Raw genomic sequence first — 8,539 nt, forward strand, 5'->3', positions numbered from 1 at the left:
CCCCTAGGAAAATATTTCTCCTGTTCACTTTGGCCTGCAGGCACAACCAGAGCCTTGCTCTTGGAGGGGAACACTGGTGGTCCCCACGTGGCAAGCGCAGGGCAGGCTGAGGGACGGTCACCCAGAGCGGCTGTGCAGAGCTGGGGTGTCCACTGGGTTGGGGAATGTGTCCATCTGCCCGGAGCCCTCAGGCTAACAACACCTTGGAGACACTTGTCATCTCCCCTTTAGAGTGGTTCAGAGTGTGGTTGCCTCAACAGCACTTAAAAGAGTGTTACTTAGAAGAGCATCCTGTCACTTATCCATCTACCTGCATCCTCTTCCTTCATGCTGTTTCCACTGTAGATGTGTGATTACACAGTGGTGTGGATCTATTTTCAAAAGGCTTCAGTCAATAAACTTCACATATATGTGTAACTAGCAGATGTTGTGGTGTAGCACCTTGGACACAATCTGGATTTCACCTCCCCATGATGCAGGAAGCACTGTTTGCTTTCCTCTTGCGCAAGGCTTCTGCAGAACTATTGACCTTCCAGCACCTGCTGTTTGTCTACCCACTTGAGCTGTACCATCTAGCTCAATAATGTCTCACACAAAGCATCCTGCTGCCACAACTCTACTTAAATATTGTTAAAATTTGAGTTTCATTCCTCACTGAAAGGTGAGGAACTATCAGGCACGAGGGTGTCATCAAAAATGTTGACCAGAACAGAAAAAAGAGATGAGAAGAATCCCCAAAATATTCCACTAATCTTTTATGAAGACCACGGAAGATGCTAGGGGTGATACCCACTGAGAGCACTATCAAAGGAAGCCATGTGCTTCCCACAAGCAATGCTGAGAATTTATTAGACATTTACTATAATGGGGCTAAAGAGACACAGCTGTTATTAGTGTGGGAAGATAGGGTGTTGCCCAAGATAAGGTCTTCTGGTGATTGCCTACAGGATTTGAAATCTCAGAATGATCCAGGCTCATCAGCACAACCTTCTCAAGGAAATACTAGAGGAGCTGCAGCCAGCTGGGTGAATATCTTCCATGGGCAGCATGGGCTGTCTGTGCAGGTCTTACATTGAACCTTTTGTTCAGTGGAATTGCATCACAACATAAGTTTTAAGGAAAGTCAGTGACAGATACTCATTAAGGCTTTTGAGACCTCCTCTTCTGCAACAATGTGTGTGAGCAGTTGCTCCAGGAGAAATGTTGAGAATTTGATCTCTCTTGACACATAAATTTGCACCACTGAGTTTCTTGCACCAAGAAGCAGAACTTGATGCAGTTTGAGAACATGCCCTAAATTAAGAGCAGCTCTGGTGTTGTAAGATGTCACAGACACAGAGGCACCTCAGGAACAGCTACCGGAGGCTGTGTGTACTGGAGGGGAGAGGTTTATTTTATCAGTGTACTGCACAATTCCATTGAGCTGTGCAATGTCAATTAATCCCTGATTAAATTACTCACCTCACTGGAATTGTTCCACTGTATGTGTGGAGGAAGGTCCTGTATTAGGGAATTTCCCTGGGTCTCACAGGACCCTAGAGTAGGAGGCCCTAAATTATTATGCCTCTTGCTTCATGTTGCTAACTCATGGTGGGCAGCTTCGGCTTTAAGGAGCAATTCATGCCATTAAACTGGGGTGGTCCTGATGAATGGGTGCCACTTATGCCAGCTCCCCCATGTGCCCCCCAAGAGCCAGAGGGCCACCAAACAGCCAGCCTGGACCTTACAGCAGACACTGCTGACTTGCTCTGACTGTGCAGTGTAATTACTGACTTCCAGGTGCTGTCTGGCAAAATAGACTAGCAAAGAGGGAAAAATCAAAGGCAGGAATTAAGGAAATATGAAAGTCTCAGACAGATAAGATGAGGGGGGAGGCTTGAAAGCCTCTGGGAAGGGCCATGGTAAAGGATTCTGCTGAACCTGCTGCAAAGCAGAGCCTGAAGCTCTATCTCAGGCAGCTCACTTTGGTCCTGTTTCCTTTTGATGACAGGAGGGAAGACAGAAGTACCTAGAACGTGTCATTACTCCTGTGATGCTCCCCCAAATGCATGAAAATGAAAAGGCACCTTTGGTACTAATGTCAGGCAGGTCATGAACTCACCTTTTCTCTCAGTGGGCATTTATTCCGGGGAGTGGCAAGATCTGATCTGGCTTTATTCAGTAATGTATTTGCATCCTCTTTTCCCATTCAGTAATGTATTTGCACCCTCAGTAATGTATTTGCATCCTCTTTTCCTTGTCAGCAGCACAGTGAAGGACTTTTCACCTGCTAACACACAGAGGCAGGTCAAGCCAGCGCAATCACAAGTGCCTACGAGGCACACCCAGGGCCCCACAGCAGCAGTTAGTTATCAGCCAGAGCGACTGGCTGGGGCAGGACAGGAGGTAACGTGAGAGAGGAGCTGTTTGTGCAAGCACAGTGCCAGGTACGAGCCAGGCTTCTTTTCCCATTGCACCTCATGCCGATTTGTGAAGCACTAAAAGCAAAATGAAGCGTGACCAGCTCCTGAAGAAATCTGTATAAAGAAGGACATGTAGAGTTGATGGTTAGGGAGGGCTTGAGCAGCTCTGGAAGTCACAGTTTTATGGTTAGTTGACTATAAATATCACCTTCTTTCTCTGCTTGGAACAGCAGAGGCTCAGCTTCCTTTCCAAGACCCACAGAGATGTCACATTCTACAGATGGTAAGAAAAAGAGGCTGCCAAAGTAGCATTTCCAGCAAGGCCCTGTGCATTTACTGTGTAAGAAAGGGGATGACACCTTGTTTTAACACATGGAAGATGTGGACTTGTAACAAGCTCTGCTTAAAGTCAACACTGCATGAGCAGCAGCAGCAGACTTGGGGTTTCTCCTCAAACAACCAGTGGTGTTGCATATAGCATCTGTCTTCTGCAGGAAAGGATTTCATTTCCTCATTTCTGGAAAGTGCGATGAGCACTTTAGAAGGCCCAGGATAAAACAGATGAGGGAGTGGGCTGGGAATTTGCAGCACTGGTTTTTACTCACAGTTCTGCTTTTGGACATATATCAGCCACATGGCTCCGTAGGCAAGGCGAGGAAGGCAAGATTCTGCTGGCTGGAAGAGCAGAGGTGGCAGTTCTCCTGGGATTGTTGGGAGAACACTGTATTTGGCCTGAAGCTGCAGTGTGAAGTGATTCTGTTCACTGTGGGGTGAGAGGGGGTCCACCCAGTGCATCAGGACTCTGTAACAGGATAAAATGGTGTCTGTATGACTCCTCCAGGACACCATGTGTAACAGTATCTTCCCCTGTTACTTGAGTGCTCCTACATTTCATACTGAGAACAATGAGCAGGAGGAGAATCTAGACATGCTGAGAACTGCCTAGATCACCCCAAAGTGATCCTGAAGCTGCTCTACCAGTGAGCAGCCAAACTCTGAATGCACTTGGTGTCTCTCTCATCTTCTGGAAAACTCCATAAACGTGATCTCAAGTGCCTACAGGGGTTGAGAGAAGCTGTGGCAGGTGTAATACACCCCTGCTTGTGAAGGGGTTTACCTGCAGAAGGAGCTTAGAGTGATGGATAAGCAGACAGACAGCATGTGGCATTTGGGCCTTCTGGAGCTAAGACCCAAACTATCCTGCTTCAGCCCCTGACACAAGTGCCACAGCTTATCCTCTCCCCCTGCCAACTCAGCCACTCCACCAACCCCTCCTAGATTTAATGGGCTGAAGCTGTTCAGGATTTCCCCCAAAAAACAGGCATTCAGAATGCACAGTGCTTGCAGGAATCCAATCACGGGGTCCTGCTTTGTTTGAATGAACGTGGAGTTTTCACCAGCCCTTGGCCATGCTGAGCTGGTGACACCCAGCAGAGCAGTTCTGCCCTGCCTGTGCAGATGGGGCATGGCACATGCTGTCCATGGCAGTGTTTTGTCTTTGTAGAATGACTCCAATATTAACTTCTTCCTGATTTTCCCCTGGAACAGCTGGATTCTGCTTTGTGTTTCCGTAAAAGAGTTGTTAGCACAATAAGTGATTAAGTGGTTTAACCATCCTTTTCATTTCCCAGCTGGAGCTGCAGGGGTCTTTGCTTGCATTATTTAGAGTATTAAAAAGATATGGAAAGATAATCTATTCAGGATCTTTGAAAGCTTGCCAATTATAGCATCCAGTGACTCAAGCAGTAATAGAATATGCCAGAGGATCTTGCAAGATTATAAAGTGTGTTGTAAACATACAAGGCGTTGAATACAATATGTAAAAACCACCTTAAAGTCCAATCACCCCCAAATGCAAAAATGCCAGCGAGGAAATGGCTTTTGCTGCTGATGCTGAATGCCACGCCAAACCAAACAGAACCAGGAGGTTACAGAGGACCTCAGGTGCAGCCTGCACTCAGGTGCAAAAAATATCCCAGCTAAACCTCTTCATGGCATTGCCATCTAGTGACAAGCAGCCAGCCTGCGCCTGAGTGAGGACCCAACCTCTGAGCACCTCAGCACAAGCCACCTAAGATGGCAGAAGGCCTGCTTGGTTACCCTCCTCCCACGCTGGGCCAGGCAGAGCCAGAGCACCCCATCAGAGCTCACAGGCTGTGGATGTGCCGTAGCTGCTGTGGGTGGTGGCACAGCCTGTACGGGACTGGCACAGATTGAAACGCACACGGAGGGGGCTCCAGCTTTACATGTGCCCAAAAGGAGGAGTAAGTGTGTGCAGGGACAAACAAGCACCTCGTTTTACAGTGAGCATGGTGAAACACCGTCACAGGTTGCAAAAAGAGGTGGTAGAAGCCTCATCCCTGGCAACATTCAAGGTCAGGCTGGATGAGGGCTATGAGCAGCCTGATCTGGTTAATGTCCCTGCTCACTGCAGGCGGCTTGGACTAGAGGAGCTTTAAAGGACTCTTCCAACCCAAACCATTCTATACCTCTTTGACCTCAGGTGCTGTAAAGCCTCTAAGATGTTAGATAGACTCAGGACTGTCCCTGGGTGGGCTGTCTCCCAGGCCCGCTCCTCGCCCCGAGCCCACTAGATGGTAGCAGAACGCTGTGTGCCTCTGGGCAGCTCAATTCAGGCCTTTGTCTCTCCAAAATTTTACTGGCCTTAATCCTTTAATCTGCAAGCTCCTCGCTCCCAGTAGGTGATCACAGCTGGGCCTTTATATGGTGGCAATGAAGGGAGCCAGGCACATTTCATTACATTGCGTTTTCCTACCTTATTTTTTAGGAGGATTCTAGTACAGCTCACATCTAAGACTTTTTGGGGTGTCTCAGTTTGTATCTCTGGAGCACCTGAAATATAGAAGGCACAAATAGGACTTTCCTGTTTCTCATCCATCTACTTGAAGGGCTTTGCAGGCACCTTTTTCAGTGGGACACTGCTCTCCAGAAGCAGGACAGTTAACCAAGCTCACCTGTCTCAACTGAGCCTGAAATAAAGTGCTACTTCCCTAGATGCAGTTACCATTACATAGAAAGCAATATAGTTGCTTCACATGGCATCCAAAATACTTACCAAACAGAATAACCAAGTGCTGTGGCTGAGCTCTTGCAAGTTAAGAACACATCCACAAGCAGCCAGCCTGGGTGGGAGCCTACTGAAAACCACAGGCAAAACTCAGCAAAAGAGCTTCATGCAGGACTGCTCACAAAACAGAGCAGAAAAACAAGCCCCCTCCCAAGCTCCTCTGAAACCCAGCACTGGAGCTAGAGGATTTAACATCCCCTCTAAGGAGCTACCACTGGGCTGAACTCACCTGGGTGCAGAGAGGTGTGAAGTGCTCCAAGGTGTGACGTGCTCTGCCAGCTTGGCTCAGCCTGGCTTACCTTAATGCCTTGTGGATGCTCCAGGCTCAGAGGGGTGGGAAGGCTCACCAGTGGTTCCAGCCTGGTGGGGCTGGCCCCACAGCCTGGATGACACAGATATATTACACAGCTCATCTCTGATGTCCTGCTCTGCATGGATTTGCATGGGGTTTTGCACAGATCCACATTTTCTCTCTGTTTAAGGGCTAACTTCCTTCCTGCTGTTTTCTACTCAGAAATGATTATGACAGGACCTTTATCAAAGCACTCTCTAGACAACATAACCACTCTGGATGTCAGTTTAGGGTCCCTCCTGCTGCAGAGCAATCATCAAATCATTGAAGCCACAGTGAGAAGCAGGGCTGCAGAGTGCCCAATACCAGATTCCTCCCTCTCATGGCTGCTCTCCAGCGGAGAGGAGACTTCACGTTAGGAGCCAAAGAAATAATTCAATAAAGACCCCTAAAGAGTTTTGGTTCAAATGTTTCTGGTGATACCTAAGCAGCATCTTGGGGCTGAGCCCTTGCTGCCTTGCCACACAGTCTGCAGCTCCCATGGTGGCACCAACTCCTGCTATGAAAGGAGCTAAAGGACAGCAGAAGTGATGGGGAAGAGGCTGCTGTACTTCAGGCTAGAAATCCTGAAACTGTAAATGTGTGGAAGAACCCAGCATCTTCCTCTTCACTGAGACACATTTTCATGGACAGATCAAACCTGCCGCTTCTGCTGACTGGAGATCCACTCTGCGATGTCAAACCAAATAGCTTCACAATGGGGTGACATTTCCTAATCTTCCTTTCAGCTCCCCAGGTGCTACCCCACACTTACCCCAACTGCTCGGGGTTAAAACATGACCAAAGATTTGACTGCTCTGAATGATACCGATGATCATCAGCAACAACAAAGAAGGGAAGCACACAGTTGTTTTCTTTTCAAAAGCTTTTAATAGGACACATTTGTTTTTGTCATTTGTAAAGATTTACACTCATTTTTTGTCTTTTTTCTTTTTTTTAAAAAGGAACATTTTAACCCCGTTTTCCCCATGAATACCACCTTTTGATGCCCTGGCCAAAAACCCTCGTTTTGGCCTATATACCTGATACAGTATAACAATATATTAACTATTAAATACAAAGTTCTCTAATATATACTAGGTTGTTACGGACATTGCAATGGTACTGTGCCTACTCTAGTCACCTTGTGTAATAGTGTACATGGGTTATATTAGCCAAAGGGGCAGAAAAGGGGAGACTGGGGCATAGCCTAATTTACAATGGTAACACTTTTGTTTTCTTTTTTTTTTTCTTTTCTTTTTTTTTTTTCTACTTGAATATACCTTGTGCTGAGTGCAATCCACAGAAGTCAAAAACAGTGTTTTCTTTGCCCTCCTCCAAAATATCTACAGTATAAACGACCTGTAACCAAGCTATGAAAAATCAGCTCTGTGTGCGAGGGGCTGCAAGAATGGAATTTACATTTTTCCAGATGTGTCTGCCATCTCTTTTTTCCCCCATGTGTCAGACTGGCAATAGCAGAATATCTTCCTCCCACCTGTATACAGTAAATCCACAGTAGTAAAGTGCTGGTGTGCTTGAATAAACTGGATAGCCATGCGACTACTTGACCATCAATAGGGGCTGGGTTTTGGGGTAGGTGTTTCATATGGGTACGGTTCTCGAACAGTAATAGCACTGCAATATCGTAGAACTTGAGCTTAGCTGCTGACTTCTAAACGTGACCTGGATGCAGGCTCTGAAACTAGGCTATACATGTTGTCATAGAGTAGGTCTGGCTCCAGGTTTATGAAAAGAAACTTGTAAATAAGAGCTGCTTCTGTTCCCAAGATGCTACACAGACTTTTAACAATTTCTCTATAGATTTCTACAAAAATATAAAAAATTCTATCAACATAACCATTCTACAGAATTCCTGTGGATTTTTTACATTTTGTTTAAAAAAAGTCAAATTCTATAAAACCCCCCCAAAGGTATTTAAAATTATCTGAAGATTATTGCACACACTGCAGTACATTTTTATTTGTCTTTCAAAAGGGTGTCTAGAAAAAAATTATCTGGTTTAGAAAACAAACTATTTTACATGGATTTATTTTCCTGAATGCATCATCATAGTCTATTTTACTGGCTAGCCTTTACTGAATATTTACGTATGATGTAAACTTTTTGTTACTTCCACAAACCTTGTCAATGGGAAAAACCCCAAGTAACAAAAATAGAAGAGCCTTTAGGCTTTCTGTTACATTTGGAGTTGAGCATTTGGATTAACATCACATTGCTGTTTTGTGTCATGTTTTCAAACTAAAATATTCCATGTTTTTGGGTTTTTTTTTGCAAGGAAGGAACTGTCATTCCAGCTATACAAACACAACCCTAATCATTAAGAAACCAGGGTCGGCAATTTTAGTGGCCCAGCTATTTTCCCAAATTATTTAGTGAAAGGAAAAGCTAAGGCTCATGATGAGTGTAAAACCAAAAAAGGGATTAAGAATTTTTCTCAGGCTTAATACATTGTAATTTTATTATTTCCTTAAATATGATCTGGGGGAAGAACTGATGAAAGGTTTGTTTGAAATCACTGCTTTAAACTGGCTTAGCTCTGGATTTGGACTGGCATATCAAAGAGAGTGGTCTCCGTGTGGGCCTGTGTTGAAGAGGGGGAAAAATGTCCCAGCCAAGAATTAATCTAACTGCAGTAAATAGTACAGAATGTTAATCCTCCTACTTCAAATACACCGATTGCCTGACTTCCTGCTG

The sequence above is a fragment of the Merops nubicus genome, unplaced genomic scaffold, assembly GCF_000691845.1.
Source record: "Merops nubicus isolate BGI_N331 unplaced genomic scaffold, ASM69184v1 scaffold25783, whole genome shotgun sequence".
Taxonomy (NCBI): Eukaryota; Metazoa; Chordata; class Aves; order Coraciiformes; family Meropidae; genus Merops; species Merops nubicus.